This window comes from Neofelis nebulosa, chromosome 13 (assembly GCF_028018385.1).
Source record: "Neofelis nebulosa isolate mNeoNeb1 chromosome 13, mNeoNeb1.pri, whole genome shotgun sequence".
Taxonomy (NCBI): Eukaryota; Metazoa; Chordata; class Mammalia; order Carnivora; family Felidae; genus Neofelis; species Neofelis nebulosa.
In genome coordinates, this window is record NC_080794.1 from 34,487,590 (window position 1) to 34,504,354 (window position 16,765).

Sequence of the window (16,765 nt, forward strand, 5' to 3'; positions counted from 1 at the left end):
ACAAAGTATTTTTAACAGAGAGGTCAAGAAAATGGCAAGGCAAGAGTTAGGCAAATAACAAGCTATGGGGGAGGTTCTCTTGAAGCGGTGTGAATTGTGTGCGAAGGGACAGATTCCAGGTTCTCTGTGTGTCCCCAGCCAGAGGTTAGTCTAACGTCTGCCTGGATTTAAAGGGACTATTTATTCTTCAAGACTGACTTCATCCTTTGAAACCTCAACTGAAAAGGCTGTGTTCTCTCCTTGAAGCAGAAGGGGAGCTTCCAGGACTAGTTAGGACCCCCTAGAGAAATTGCTTTGAACTGGGCAAAGCAAATGGTGGGAGAAACTTTATTTGGCTAAATTAGGTAAATCCTAAAATGTTGCTCCATCGAGCATTTAAGGAACTAGAATATGTTGATAATCAATGAATCTGGTGATGTGGGTGTCATCCCAACTGTGCCACTCCCCCAGACCCAACCCAGGGCAGGCTGATAGTCCAGATTCCCGTGTACAGGCTGACATCATTGCCCGAAAGTCTAATCTGGTGAGTGGAGAGAATAAAGGGGATGAGGAGGTAGTAATCCTCTAGGCTGTGGACTGAAAAATCTCAGTTCCAGGGAAATGGATCAGTTTGACTGAAGACAAGAGCTTTATGTGGGTGGGGGCATTTGGGTTCACACCACTATTTATTCAAAATATGTATAAACATCTTAATATATTTTTAAAAATTTTTTTAATGTTTAGTTTTGAGAGTGCAAGATGCAGAGAGAGAAGGAGACACAGAATCTGAAAAAGGCTCTAGGCTCTGAGCCAAAGTCAGATGCTTAACTGAGCCACCTAGGTGCCCTCTAAGTGGATATTGTAAAAAAAAATTTTTAGGGGCGCCTGGGTGGCTCAGATGCTTGGGTGTCTGACTCGGGCTCGGGTCATGAGCTAATGGTTCATTGGGTTCGAGCCTTGTGTTGGGCTCTGTGCTGACAGCTGGGAGCCTGGCACCTGCTTCTGATTCTGTGTCCCCCTCTCTTTGCCCCTCTCCCCCTTACACTCTCTCAAAAATGAATAAATGTTAAAAAAAAATTTTTTAAGAAAAACATTTTTTTAATGTTTATTTTTTGAGAGAGAGAGAGTGTGCCAGCTGGGGAGGAGCAGAGAGAGAGGGAGACACAGAATACTAAGCAGGCTCCAGGCTCTGAGCTGTCAGCACAGAGCCCAATGCAGGGCTCAAACCCACACACTGTCAGATCATGACCTGAGCCAAAGTTGGACGCTTAACCGACTGAGCCACCCAGGCACCCCTAAGTGGATATTTTAAAACATCTAATCATGGGGTGTCTGGGTGGCTCACTCAATTAAGCCTGTGGCTCAGGTCATGATCTCATGGTTCGTGGGTTTAAGCCCCACATCAGATCCTCTGTCTTCCTCTGTCTCTGCCCACCCCCACCTTGTTCATGTGCTCTCTCTCTCCCTCCCTTTCTCAAAAATATATAAACACAAATGAATAAATAAAACATCTATTCTTAGGGGCGCCTGGGTGGCGCAGTCGGTTAAGCGTCCGACTTCAGCCAGGTCACGATCTCGCGGTCCGTGAGTTCGAGCCCCGCGTCAGGCTCTGGGCTGATGGCTCGGAGCCTGGAGCCTGTTTCCGATTCTGTGTCTCCCTCTCTCTCTGACCCTCCCCCGTTCATGCTCTGTCTCTCTCTGTCCCAAAAATAAATAAAAAACGTTGAAAAAAAAAAAATTTAAAAAAAAGAAAAAAAAAAAACATCTATTCTTAGCGAAGGTGTTTAAACCTTAAAATTTTTTAAGTCTAGGTTTAGGTATCTCAATCATCTTTTAAATATTTGGCTCTTGACATTGTTTTAAAGAGTCTTGAGAACAGATGGCTTTCTAATTCATCAGTTTTAGGATGCATGTGCCTTGGACATAACATCTAAGAATGTCATATAATCATGTTAATTTCTATCCTTTATTGCACTACTGCAGTAGCCACTAAAGGCAGTACTGTTATTGGCTGTAACAATAGCCAATGTTATTGTTAACATATGGCTAAGAGGGTGCCTCTTTGTATGAAGTTTGTTCTAGGTTCTCAAGTTTGGGGGATTAATTTAACTTCAGATTTGGACTTTTTCCAAACATTTTTTTATAGTTGGTGTTTATTTGTATTTTCATGACCTTTGCCCTAAAAACTCTGAACTACTAAACCGGGTGGAAGTTTCAACTTTGGTTACATATGCATGTGATCCAACAATAATTGATATTGTACCATTGTAGTTCAGTCAAATGAAGCTTCATGAAATGCGAGAATAGCTTTATTTTTTTAATGTTTACTTATTTTTGAGAGAGTGCTGAGTGGGGAAAAGACAGCAAGAGAGGGAGACAGGATCTGAAGCAGGCTCTGTGCTGACAGCAGAGTCTGATGTGGGGCCCGAACCTACAAACTGCAAGGTCATGAGATCATGACCCAAGCCGAAGTTGGACACTCAACAGACTGAGGCACCCAGGTGCTCTACTTTTTTTTTTCTTTTTAAGTAAACTCTACACCCAAAATGACTGAAACTTACCACCCCAAGAACAAGAGTTGCATGTTCTACGGACTGAGCCAGACAGGCGCCCCTTTGAGCAGGGAATAACTTGAAGTGTAATCTATGGAAAGTCATTAAATGGAGGTTATTGCAATTTTCTCACATCCAAAGACACAAAATATGAGGAATTTGCATGCCCTATGGTTCATGATCATTCTAAATTTTCTAATTCAAAATAAACCAAAAGATGGTCTTGGGATTAGTTTGCTAATTAATTCCAAATTCTCCTTTGGAATAGTCCTATAAAAGTTTAGAGACATGAAAAAAAGAAGTTTGGACACTTGATACAGCAATTAGTATAAACACAAAATTCAACTAAGAAAATTTTAAAGATTTTATTGGCTTTATTCAATGATTTATGAATCAGGTAGCATTCCATCTAGCAAATGAAAAGGAACTCCAGGAGCATCTGGGTGGTTCAGTCGGTTAAGCATCCGACTTCGGCTCAGGTCATGATATCACAGCTCGTGAGTTCAAGCCCCGTGTCGGGCTCTGTGCTGACAGCTCAGAGCCTGGAGCCTGCTTCAGATTCTGTGTCTCCTTTCTCAGCCCCACTCCATCTTGCACTCTGTCTCTCAAAAGTGAATAAACATTAAACAAACAAACAAAAAAAATTTTTTTTTAAAGGAACTCCAAAGAGTTTGGGGTGGGACAAGGAAGCCTCCTAGCAAAGTGGATTATTTGTGGCGAGGTCACCTTCCTTTAGGAGATGGCAGGGGTCATTCAAGCAGATTGCCTCATTTAGAGTTGACTAGATAATTCCAGATTGACTAGTTTAAGTTTCTACTTCTGGGAAAAGTTAAAACTGTAATTAAGTTGGCATTAAGTCTTGATTTGGTGATGTGGACTTAGCACAAATGACTCCATCTTGGGCCTGTTGACTCTTTTTATAACAATTATTTATGCTGCAGAAAAAAATTCTTTTGATCATATTATTTCCCCATTCTAAAGGTAAGAAAATGCAACCAAAAAAGTTATTCCTTTATTGAATAATTCAGATAAATGGCATAGGGTTTAATATTTCGCATCATCTTGCCTTAGTAAAACCTCAAGTCTGCTTCCTACTTGAACCTGGCCTCCCAGTCTTTTTATGAGATTATATTTCCTTTTATTTATTTATTTTTTAAAATATTGTATTTCCAAATGCAGCTCACTGGTTATCTCTAGCCTTTTTTATCTTCCTTCAGGCAGGGAAAACGCAGAATCTACTTTTAACATGTATAGAATAAATATTTAATGTCCATTCATTTCCTTGCTGAGATAGATAGACCTGTTGAAAGCCAGTCCCTGGCCATACAAAGAACGCTTGCTGTTTCTGGCTAAACATAAATATTTAATTAAAACCTACTTTGAACCATTCTTCCTTAACGTATAAAATATACTAGCCTTGGGATACACTTAAGCCATTTCCCAAACCATCTGTTATTTATCCCAGAGTTTTTATCAGCTTTGCAAATTCAGGAGGCAGTCACTTGGCTTTTGGAAATGTTTACAAGAGGTGAATGTTTAGCTACTGTTTCTAGAAGAGTATCAACCATCACTGTAAGAATTGGAATTTGGAGGGGCACCTGGGTGGCTAAGTCGGTTAAGTGTCTGACTCTTGATTTGGGCTCAGGTCATGATATCATGGTTTGTGAGAGCCCCCCGTTGGGCTCTGCACTGACTGCACGGAGCCTGCTTCGCATTCTCTCCCTCCCTCCCTCTCTCTGCCCCTCCCCTGCCTGTGCTCAATCTCTCTCTCTCAAAATAAATGAACATTAAAAAAAGAAGGAGGATGGGGCGCCTGGGTGGCGCAGTCGGTTAAGCGTCCGACTTCAGCCAGGTCACAATCTCGCGGTCCGTGAGTTCGAGCCCCGCGTCAGGCTCTGGGCTGATGGCTCAGAGCCTGGAGCCTGTTTCCGATTCTGTGTCTCCCTCTCTCTCTGCCCCTCCCCCGTTCATGCTCTGTCTCTCTCTGTCCCAAAAATAAATAAAAAACGTTGAAAAAAATAAAATAAAATAAAATAAAATAAAATAAAAATAAAAATAAAAAAAAAGAAGGAGGAGGGGGAGGAGGAGAAAAAGGATTGGAATTTGGAATAAAATGAGACGTGTACCATTCTAAAGTTAATTCTTTAGCTCCATAGTTAATTTGCGTCTATTTTAAGGTATGGCCGTGGTTAGCTCTCGGTTGCCTGCGCCTTCCAGCCGTCTGCAGATAAATTGAGGAAATTGAAGCCTAGAGGTAGAAGCTATGATCCACAAGCTTCTTGCTTTCCTGTGCATTCAGCATAGTTCCAGCAGTACTTTTGTTTTAAATTATTAAGGATTTGTGGGGCGCCTGGGTGGCTCAGTCGGTTGAGCGTTGGACTTCAACTCAGGTCATGATCTCTTGGTCCATGAGTTCAAGCCCCACATCCGGCTCTGTGCTGACAGCTCGGAGTCTGGAGCCTGCTTCGGATTCTGTGTCTCCCTCTCTCTCTGATCCTCCCCTGTTCATGCTCTGTCTCTCTCTGTCTCAAAAATAAATAAACATTAAAAAAATTTTTTTTTAATTATTAAGGATTTGTTATAAGTAAAGATTCCTCTTTAATAAATAGCAGATCAGTTCCTGTTTCCTGAAAGCCAGTCTTTATCTGCTTGAATAGAAGAAAGTCATCACTTCTTTTGATTCCATTGCCCAAGATTATGAAGTCACACATACACTTCTGTTGTAATTATTGAGAGGATTGGCAGTTACTCTGTTAATTTTACCTATATCCAAAATGGCAGTCGGAAAAAGTAAAAAGTTGAGGTGTCACAGTATAAAAGAGAGAAACTTAACTAATAACGGTATGGTGAGTGGGGTTTCGTCAGTGTAGATATGAAGGATTGATTTGACCTAGCAAACTAAAATGGATTTTTACTGCAATTAAAAAAAAAAAAATTACGAGTTCAATCTTCAGCTCTATTCCACACTAAAAAGAAAAAAAATGCTGATTCGGGCCAGCTGTGATTTAATAGTACTTATATTGACAGTAAAACTCTTTATTAAGATAACAGCAGAGTTGAAAGTCTAAGTCTAAGCTGCATGCTCAGAGCTATTTCTTGCAGTAACTATTTATTTTATTATTTATTTTATTTTATTTTTTTGCAGTAACTATTTAAGTGTCATCTTGCCCATCTTAAAATGCTTCCCATTTGTAAAGGGAGTATTAATTTTTTCTTTTTTTTTCTTTTTTTTTTTTTTAACATTTATTTTTGAGACAGGGAGAGACAGAGCATGAACGGGGGAGGGTCTGAGAGAGAGGGAGACACAGAATCTGAAACAGGTTCCAGGCTCTGAGCTGTCAGCACAGAGCCCGACGTGGGGCTCGAACTCACGGACCGCGAGATCATGACCTGAGCTGAAGTCGGCCGCTCAACCGACTGGGCCACCCAGGCGCCCCAATTTTTTTCTTTTTTTATTATAGTTGATACACAATGTTACATTAGTTTCAGGTATACAACATAATGATTCAAATTTGATGTAAATTACTTTGAGCAAATATATATTATCCCTAAATGATGTAATCCCATAGATAACTACATTGTTCTAGTCACTGCAAAGATGCTCAAAGCTTTACTGAGTACTTTCAAGACAACACTGTCTCAAATGAAAGTGGTTTTACATTCAAACTTTAATTGAGAGGACGATAGAGGAAATATAAATCATAACCAAAAAGGTTTGGATAAGAAAAAAATTGTGATGGGGCGCCTGGGTGGCTCGGTCGGTTGAGCATCCGACTTCGGCTCAGGTCATGATCTCACGGTCCGTGAGTTCTAGCCCCGCGTCGGGCTCTGTGCTGACAGCTCAGAGCCTGGAGCCTGTTTCAGATTCTGTGTCTCCCTCTCTCTGCCCACCACCCCCCCCCACCCCGTTCATGCTCTGTCTCTCTCTGTCTCAAAAATAAATAAATGTTAAAAAAAAAAAAGAATTTTTTTTTTTAAATTGTGACATAATTCTGGAATGTTGTGTAAATAAGATAGATATTTATAGTTCTAAGATAGATGTAAGAAATGATATTTATTTCATAAAATCTATGTTTCAAAGTATACTGTATAATCTTAATCTTATTTTAATATTGTTTTACACCTTTCTTACCCCAATCCTTACCCTAAATCATCTTTCATTCAGTCACCTTTTCAGGTTACAAGGTAGGGCTTTTTCTCATCCTCCCACTTTGCAGCTGAGAATACTTTGGCAATGAACCAGAACCATGGGGACCTAGCTCAGATCACACTTGGACTGTGAGGAATGTTTGCCTGCCAAACCATGTAACACTAGCTGCAGTCTCTCCCCGGCTTTTTAAGGAAGTGAAAACATTTGGATTGTTTTTCTTAATTCTCATGAGAGATACCAAATAAAAACAAGATGTCTTGGATTCTTTTCATTATGAACTGGAATTCAGAGAAATTTGCTATAAATTCTTCTTTGAGAGCCTATGCTATTTTTGGAAAAGCAGTTTATGATCGATGTAGTTTAAGAATGAGGTAGCTACGGGGCGCCTGGGTGGCGCAGTCGGTTAGGCGTCCGACTTCAGCCAGGTCACGATCTCGCGGTCCGCGAGTTCGAGCCCCGCGTCGGGCTCTGGGCTGATGGCTCGGAGCCTGGAGCCTGTTTCCGATTCTGTGTCTCCCTCTCTCTCTGCCCCTCCCCCGTTCGTGCTCTGTCTCTCTCTGTCCCAAATATAAATAAAAAACGTTGGAAAAAAAAAAAAATTAAAAAAAAAAAAAAATGTTTGAAGATGAAAAGTGGATGGATGAAAGCTAAGAGAGCACACCTCTTCATTCCGGATGCTTAGCAAGCGGCTGTCCCAAACACTTGGGGTGGGGAATGGTATGTTGAATTAAAAATTGTGAAACAAAGTCATATTTGCTCATGATTCTCTTCATACCTACTAAAAATACACAAATATAAAATGGAGGGAAAGCTCCAATCTCCAGTGAGAGAACAGCCCCAAGTATTATGAAGGGAGAATACTGCTGAGAGCTGACACTCACCTCTTAGACCTTGGATAATCCGTATCTTCTCTACAACAGCATGACAACATGGACGCTGCTTGGGATTCTCTCTCTCCTTCTCTCTCTCTCTCTCTCTCTCTCTGCCCCTTCCCCACTCACATATGAATATGCTCTCTCTCTCTCTCTCTCTCTTTCAAAAATAAACTTTAAAAAAAAAAAAATCAGGGCTGCCTTTGTGGCTCAATAGGTTGAGCATCTGGCTTCAGTGCAGGTTATGATCTCACGGTTCCTCATCGCTTCTTGGCCTTTTGGCTGTATCAGATGTGATCTTGCATTTCTTGAGTTCCAGCCCCACATCGGGCTCTCTGCTGTCAGCACAGAGCCTGCTTGGGGTCCTCTGTCCCCCTCTCTCCGCCCCTCCCCCACTTATGCGTGCTCTCTCTCAAAAATAAGGATTTTTTAAAAAATCAATTAAGGGCACCTGGGTGGCTCGATCGGTTAAGTCTTCAACTCTTTTTTTTAATGTTTATTTTTGAGAGAGAGAGAGGGAGTGGGGAGGGACAGAGAGAGAGATGGAGACAGAGGATCCAAAGTGGGCTCTGTGCTGACAGTGGAGAGCCCAATCTGGGGCTTGAATCCACAAACTGTGAGATCATGACCTGAATCAAAGTTGGATGCTTAACTGACTGAGCCACCCAGGTACCCCCAGAGCCTTCGTGACTCTTGATTTTGGCCGAGGTCATGATCTCACGACTGTGAGATGAGTCCTGCGTCAGACTCCCTTCTGGGCCTGGAGCCCGCTTAAGATTCTCGCTCTGTCTCTCTCTCTCTCTCTGCCCCTTCCCCACTCATGCTTTGTCTCCCCCCAAAAATAAAACTAAATCAAAATTTAAAAAATTACAAAACCCCAGCAAATCTCCTTTCTGAGCGATTGTAATCGTTTAAAAGAATTCTTTTCCTGTTGTCTGCTAGTGTGAATTACTTACCATCATTTGGCAATTTGAATGTCCGTGAGGAATTAGAAAACAATTATTGGGCTTCAAATTCTTCTGAGCAGCGGGTACACTGTGGGTGTATGTACACTGTTAATATTCAAAATATAAATGAAATTTTAGGCAAATGAAAAAAGGCTACATTGACGTTAAAACAAATCGTGACAGTTTTGTGAGTTGGAGCCCCTTGTCGGGCTCTGTGCTGACTCTGCAGAGCCTGCCTGGGATTCTCTCTCTCTCTCTCTCTCCCTTTCTCCTCCCCAGCTCATACTCTCTCTGTCTCTCTCAAAATAAATAAATAAACTTTAAAAAATGATTTAAAAAAATCCTGATATCGTGAATGTCATGGAGTTGTCCACGTAAGAATGAATAATTTTGATGTAGGTAGAATAAGCAAGTTATATTACATCAATGGCATTTTAATTTTTAAAAATAATGAGATTTGGGGCACCTGAGGGCTCAGTCGGTTAGGCATCTAACTTTGGCTCATATCATGTTGTCATAGTTCGTGGGTTCGAGCCCTGCTTCAGGCTCTGTACTGACAGCTCAAAGCTTAGAGCCTGCTTCAGATTCTGTGTCTCCCTCCCTCTCTGCCCTTTCCCCACTGGTGCTCTGTCTCTCAAAAATAAATAAACGTTAAAAAATTTTTTAAAAATAAAAACAATGTGATTCTTTTGAATAACATAACTACGAGTTCTCAAAAAAGAAAAGAGATATTCTTTAAAAAAAAAAAAAAAAAAGATTTACTTTTGAGAGAGAATGTGCGAGTGGGGAAGGGGCAGAGAGAGAGGGACAGAAAATCCGAAGTGGGCTCTGTGCTGACAGCTGAATGTTGGGCTCGAATGCCTGAGCTGTGAGATCATGACCTGAGCCAAAGTTGGACACTCAACAGACTGAGCCATGCAGGTGGCCCCCAGAAAGAGATATTCCTTTTTTTTTTTTTTTTTTTTTAATTTTTAAAAAGTTTACTTATTTTTAGAGACAGAGAGATGGAGCATGAGCGGGGGAGGGGCAGAGAGAGAGAGAGAGAGGGAGACACAGAATCCAAAGCAGGCTCCGGGCTCCAAGCTGTCAGCATAGAGTCCAATGTAGAGCTCAAACTCGTGAGCTGTGAGATCATGACCTGAGCCAAAGTTGGGCGCTCAACCGACTGAGCCACCCAGGTGCCCCAGAAAGAGATATTCCTTATGAAATGATCTACCAAAGGGTTTGCTCTGCTCATCTTATTAAAATGTTCTAACATACACATGCAAGTTTATTTACAGAAACTTTTAGACAATCTAGTATAAAACAAGGTTGCCTATAAATGCATTTCTCCCCTCATGCAAAAGGATATTTACACTCGTAAGAAATGTGCTTTGAGGGGCGCCTGGGTGGCTCAGTCAGTTAAATGTCTAACTTCAGTTTGGATCATGATCTCAAGGTTCGTGAGTTCGAGCCCCACCCACATCAGGCTCTGTCTGCTGTCAGTGCAGAGCCTGCTTCAGGTCCTCTGCCCCTCCCCTGCTCTCTCTCTCAAAAATAATAAACATTAAAAAAAAGAAAGAAAGAAGTGTGCTTTGAGAACTCACTGGCCCTTGGAGGTCTCTGATTTCCTAAAAAATTCAGTTTTCTGAAGTAGAGGGCCTGCTCTCTGGTGGTTTTGAATTACAAGGAAACTGATTGCTACACAGGGCTCGAATAAAGTTTGCCGTAAACATCTGTGGGAAATCTGGGGGTAATCTTGTAGAGGGGTATTAAATTTGCAGGGCCTGTTGGCTGTTTACCCCCGAAGTGTTAGGTCCCCGTCTGGTAAATGAGGTGAATTCTTTGGCACTTTTTTCCTAAGGAGTCTGGAGAGCTCTAAGGATTGGTAAGCAGTCTGCCTTGCACTTTTTAAGCCCTGGTTTGAATCTAACCCGGGTTAACCTTGTGACCCTGAATTGTTTGTGTGAAATGAAGTGGTGATCTCAGTCTTGCCTGAAGGAAACGCCTTTTACACAGAAATTGGCACTAATTGGTCTCCCTGTTGACAGGCTTCACTGAGAGCGGGTGATTGAGTAGGCAGTGAGAACAGAAACTAAATTACCCCACCTCAGCTCCGCATGTCGGCTGAAGGACACCGAGGGGGCAGCTACCAGTTCTCCCCTCTTCAGCGGCATCGAACATGTAAAGCAACGGACTAGATCCGGGAGGTCTGAAGGCCTGTCGTGTGTACACTAAGGAATGATCCTTGCCATACGTCTGGCCCTGTTCTGCAAAGCAGTCTTGGCGCCGATAGGGCTCTCGACCAGGATTCTGCAAACTTTTTTTGTAAAGGGCCAGAGAGGAGACTGAGATAGGTTAGGTTTTGCAGACCATACGGATTTTGTTGGAGCCACTCAACTCGACTGACAAACGCAGCCACATAGCATACATATGTGAATGCATGTGCCCATCTCCCAACACAACAGTAGGGACGTGAAAAATTGAGTTTTATATAATTTTCACATGTCAAGAAATGGTCTTCCTTTTTTTTTCCTTTCAAGCATTTAAAAATATAAAGATTACCCTTAGCTTACAGGCCATACAAAAACAGCCAGTGGGCCAGACTTGGCCTAGCACCCATAATTTGCAACCTCTGCTTTATTTTATTTTATTTTATTATTTTATTTTATTTTATTTTATTTTATTTTATTTTATTATTTTTAGGCCATAATTCTTTTTTTTAATTTGAGAGAGAGAGAGAGAGAGCAAGTGGAGGAGAAGGGCAAAGGGAGAAAGAAATCCATGTTCAGCAAGGAGCCTGACCTGGGGCTTGGTCCCACGACCCTGGAATCATGACCTGAGCTGAAATTGAAATCAAGAGTCAGTCGCTCAACTGACTGAGCCACCCAGATGCCCCCATAATTCTTTTTTAATTCAAGTATAATTAACATACAGTGTTATACTAGTTTTATTATATTAGAATCAATATAATGATTCAGTAATCCTATACATTTCTCGCTGCTCATCAAGATATGTGTACTCTGAACCCCCTTTACATCACCCAAAAAATGTGGAACATTTCACAAATTTGTGTGTCATCCTTGCTCAGGGGCCATTCTAATGTCTGTATCATTCCAATTTCAGTATATGTGCTACAGGAACAAACACTGCTGACCTCTGCTTCTGACCAAGACTTGGAACTTTCCCTCGCTCCCACACCAGCTAGTTAGTGACTGAGCTGTGGAACCCTGAGCACTGGCTTAACTTCCGTGGGCCTCGGTCTCCTTATCCAGTGTGTTTTGACAGAATGGGGAGGAACAGAAACAAATGAAACAAAGTTCCTTTTAGCTATGGTAGATTTCCTGATTCTATTCTAGGAGTGTAAGTCAACACAAGCAATGTTATGTATGTGCAATGGAAATTAGTTAAGTTAAAGGAAACACATAAATCTTAATATTCTCAATGTGATTCTTTGTCCTAGTAAGAGGAGTAATGTCACCATCCTGAGAGCAAGACCAAAATTTGTAGCCTCCTATCTCTATTTGAAGGCTCACACCCTTTCTTTTTGTTTTGCCAATGCTATTCTTTTTCTTTCCTGGGTTTCTTTCTTTTTCTTTCTTTCTTTCTTTCTTTCTTTCTTTCTTTCTTTCTTTCTTTCTTTCTTCTTTCTTTCTCTTTCCTTTTCTTTCTTTCTGGTGGGTGGGGAAAGTATGATCCCAGAGTTTATTGGAAAACAGAAATGTTTCTCCTTCAAAGATGTTATTTTAAAATGTTAATGTTTGGGGCGCCTGGGTGGCGCAGTCGGTTAAGCGTCCGACTTCAGCCAGGTCACGATCTCGCGGTCCGTGAGTTCGAGCCCCGCGTCAGGCTCTGGGCTGATGGCTCGGAGCCTGGAGCCTGTTTCCGATTCTGTGTCTCCCTCTCTCTCTGCCCCTCCCCCGTTCATGCTGTGTCTCTCTCTGTCCAAAAATAAATAAAAAACGTTGAAAAAATAAAATAAAATAAAATGTTAATGTTTGGCGGGGGGGGGGGGGGGGGTGGGGGGGTGGTGGTGCCTGGGTGGATCAGTTAAGCATCCAACTCTTGATTTCGGCTCAGGTCATGATCTCACAGTTTGTGGGTTTGAGTCCCACATTGGGCTCTGTGCTGAGAGTGTGGAGCCTGCTTGGGATTCTCTCTTTTTGTTGTTTCTCCCTCTCTCTCTTTCTACCCCCCCCACCCCCACCCCCCCTTGTGCACATATCCTCTCTTTCTCAAAATAAATAAATAAACTTAAAAAATTGTTAGTGTTTTTGCAACTTATTGGCAAGTATATTTTATAAGCTCTCTGCTACCGGATATACCTTATTGTAGGAGGTGATGACTGAGGGTTAGTAATCATTTTTACTGAAGATCAGAAAAGAAAATCACCAAACAGCTTACCCAATGCGCTGATTTTTTTTAAGGTGGAAGTATTTTCAGAACATATTCATTTCTTCATAAATCACATTCATGTATCCCTTTGTTTTTCCTTTTGTTCTTTGTATCAAATACCCCGTCAGTGTTCAAATTTCTCATAATTGTTTCACATTTGGTTTGTTCAAATTAGGATCCAAGTAAGGTCTACACTAGCCATTGCATTAGTTGATAGCTCATTCTTTTTACTGTATGCTCTTCCCCTGCTTTGTTTTTCTCACCATAAATTTGTTATGAAGGCTCTGATTTTTTTTTTTTATTTCTTACTTATTTTTGAGAGGGAGAGAGACAGAGCATGAGCAGGGGAGGGGCAGAGAGAGAGGGAGACACAGAATCTGAAGCAGGCTCCAGGCTCTGAGCTGTCAGCACAGAGCCCGATGCGGGGCTCGAACTCACGGACCGCGAGATTGTGACCTGAGCCCAAGTCAGACGCTCAACCAGGAGCCACCCAGGAGCCCCAAGGCTCTGATGTTTTGAAAAACACTAGATTGCAAGCTATCTGAGTGAATGGAAATGTTTCCTCCATCTTTGTATCTTCCTCTTTATTTTAAACATCTTATTTATTTTGAGAGAGAGAGAGAGAGAGAATCCCACGCAGGCTCCGCACTGTCTGCTCAGAGCCTGACCCTACAAATCATGAGATCATGACTGGAGCCTAAATCAGGAGTCGGAAGCTCAACACTCAACCGACTGAGCCCCCAGGGCACCCCTGTGTCTTCCTCTTTATTAACCAAAGCAGCACCTGGGATTTAGCAGGCTCAATAAGTATTTTTTTTTCTTTCTTTTTTTCCTTATTTTTGAGAGCAGGAGAGAGGTGAGAGAGGGAAAGAGAGAGAGGGAGACAGAGGATTGGAAGCAGAATCCACGCTGACAGCAGAGAACCCAATGTAGGGCTCAAACTCACGATGCTTAACCAACTGAGCCGCCCAGGCGCCCCAAGGACTTTTTCTTGTTGTATTATAGGTATTTCTACAAAGCCTCCTGTTCTATTTGGATGCTCTAGTGAACGCTGAATGAACTGCATCCATGCAGTCCCAAACCAGCGTTGGTTAGCACCGACTTGAACATCCAGTCCTTCCATATCACACTGTTGTTCTTTAACCATCTTGTTCAGAGAACCATTGTCTGGCTTTTGAGCCATGCTGGGGTTGGGGGGGGGGGTTCTAGAAGGTACAGATGAACATGAGGTAATCCTGCATTTCTGTTATGAAGCTTAAACAACTGGTAACAGGTAGCTTGTGAGAAGGACAAAGCAACAGTTTGTTCCCCAATCCAAGACAATTTCAGTGTGTGACAGAAAAGACAGCATCTTTTCTCCCTTCCCTCCATAGGAAAGCAAAGAAGAGGGGCACCTGGGTGGCTCAGTCGGTTAAAGCTCTGACTTCAGCTTAGGTCATGATCTCATGTTTCGTGGGTTAGAGCCCCACATCAGGCTCACCACTGTCGGTGTGGAGCCTGCTTGGGATCTTCTGTCCCCCTCTCTCCCTGCTTCTCCCCCACTTGAACTTTCTCTCTCTCTCTCAAAAAGAAACATTAAAAAAATTAAAAAAGAAAAAAAAAAAGAAAGTAGAGAAAAGAGACTCCTAGCTACAGGGTAGGGGCCTCACTGGAAACAGAGTTCCTTTGAGATCTGGGCATCTGGAGTGCGGCCAACTCATTTTTGAAGGGATTTGCATGGAAATAATGGATATGAGGCCCAGCTTTATACCCTGTGCTGTAATAAAACTAAAGAGAAGTGGTTTCTCCTTTAAAATCCTGAAACTAAGTTTGGCATCTTGCCTTAGGCCTGCATACTTTATTCCTTTTTTTTTTTTTTTTTTTTTTAAGGTGTAGGGAAAGAGTTAATTTGATTTTCCATGTTTCAAATAATAAGAATTTTGCTGACTTGCTCTGGTTCCAGGGCACTTCATTGCATGTTTTTTAAACAGGCTGGCGTTGCAGCTTTCCTTCTGGAAGTAATTTTTTCCAGCTCTGAGACCTGCCCTCTGACCCCAAGTTCAATGGGTAAGTGGAATGACAGAGTCTCTTCATTTTGTTTAGAAGGCTTAGTGGCATCGATGGCCCCAATGCAGGAGAGCCAGCTGCCTTCACTTCTTTTAAAAGCAAACATTATTGGGGCCTTAAAAAAATTTTTTTTTGGTAAGTATAGAAAAACTCAAAGAAAGAAATAAAAATTGCTTGCAATTCCACCTTCTAGAAATAATCTTTTGTAATATAATGATAAAATTCCAGTTCCCCCTCCCCAAACAAAAATAGGGTTATAGGGGCACCTGAATGGCTCAGCGGGTAGAACATGTGACTCTTGATCTCAGGGCTGTGAGTTTGAGCCCTGAGCCCTACATTGGGGGTAGAGATTATTTAAAAAAAAAAAAAAAAAGGATTGGGGTGCCTGGGTGGCTCAGTCGGTTCAGCTTCCAACTTCAGCTCAGGTCATGATCTTGTGGTTCATGAGTTCAAGCCACTCATAGGGGTCTGTGCCGACAGCTCAGAGCCTGCTTTGGATCCTCTGTCCCCCTCCCTGCCCCTTCCCTGCTTGCTCTCTCTCTCAAAAATGAATAAACATTAAAAAAATATTATGAGGGTGTTTTAAATGTTTTCTGAGTGTTAGTTCCTTTAACCAGTGGGGAGGGGCAGAGTGCAGGAAGTTAGTATTGGTTCCTGACAAAGACTCTCCCTGACCAAACTTTGGGTCAGGCTCCTCTAAGCCTTCTTTCTTTTTTTTTTTTTTTTTTTTAGTAGGCTCCACAGCCAAAGTGGGGCTTGAACTCAGGATCCTGAGATAAAGAGTCAGGTGCTCCACTGAGTCAGCCCGCCAGGTGCCTCTCCTCCAAGCCTTCTTTCTGGATAAGCCTCACCTTTGGGCCCCAAAGTGTCTTCTGCCTGCCCAGTCCAGCCTTAGCAAGAATCCTGCCAAGGTCAGTTTAGTATGAATCCCTGACCCTTGATATCTGATCAAGTTCTTCACTCCCACCTTGACCTGCCCTTAGCCAGGAGTCCTACTAGGTCAGTTTAGCAAGAAACCCCCTACCCCGGAAGTCTTGTTAGTAATTTTCTATCCACTAACTCCCTCACTCTGCTTCTTGGCTGAAATCCCAAGCTTCTCTGCTATCTTTGCTTTACAACTCTCTGCTGTCTAGACTTTGCAAAGTTTTGAATAAAGTCTTCCTTACCATTTTAGCAAGTGTTGGAATAATTTTTTCTTGAACACTTCTCACGTCAGAATCATGGGGCTTCCAATATTCTTAGCCTTTAAGTGTTCCAAACTAAGGATCCTTTTTTCTCCAATATTTATTTCTCTGTTGGCCTCTTGCCATTGGAGAAATAAAGTGGACTGTTCAAAGGCAAATCAGAATCAGCTTTGGGATATCCAGCTCTCAGCCTCTGAATTTGCGTCCCTTAGTGTCTCATTGGACTCAATGACTATTTAAACTATATTTGGGAAAGTGGAGTTGTAGCACCAGGAAGCTGGAAGGGACCCTAAGACGTTCTTCGGTTGGCTAAGTATTTTTACTCTCTTTTTAAAGGAAAGGCTACCATGGTCCAGAGTCTTGTATTGTCTGAGTTCAGTGGCTAGAATAATGGAGCTAGAATAATGGAGGTAATTTGTGGTGTGTGTGTGTGTGTGTGTGTGTGTGTGTAAAGAAATGGTATTAAATGCCTTTCCCCTGCCCCCACCTCCTCTTCTCTGCTCTTTGCATCAACACAGTTGCTTAGCAAAGCCTTACATTGCTCCTTGAGAAATACAAACAAAAGTCTCCAGGATTTGTTCGTTCTTTCTTTTCTTTCTTTCTTTCTTTCTTTCTTTCTTTCTTTCTTTCTTTCTTCTTTCTTTCTTTCTTTCTTTCTTTC

At 42.0% G+C, this 16,765-nt stretch overlaps 1 non-coding gene across 1 annotated transcript; it reads right to left on the reverse strand.

Annotated features, from left to right (window-relative positions):
- Window positions 1-11,525: 11,525 nt before the first annotated feature.
- Window positions 11,526-11,629, reverse strand: LOC131494226 (U6 spliceosomal RNA). The gene has a single exon (XR_009253271.1). It is a non-coding gene; the product is annotated as a U6 spliceosomal RNA (small nuclear RNA).
- Window positions 11,630-16,765: the final 5,136 nt, after the last annotated feature.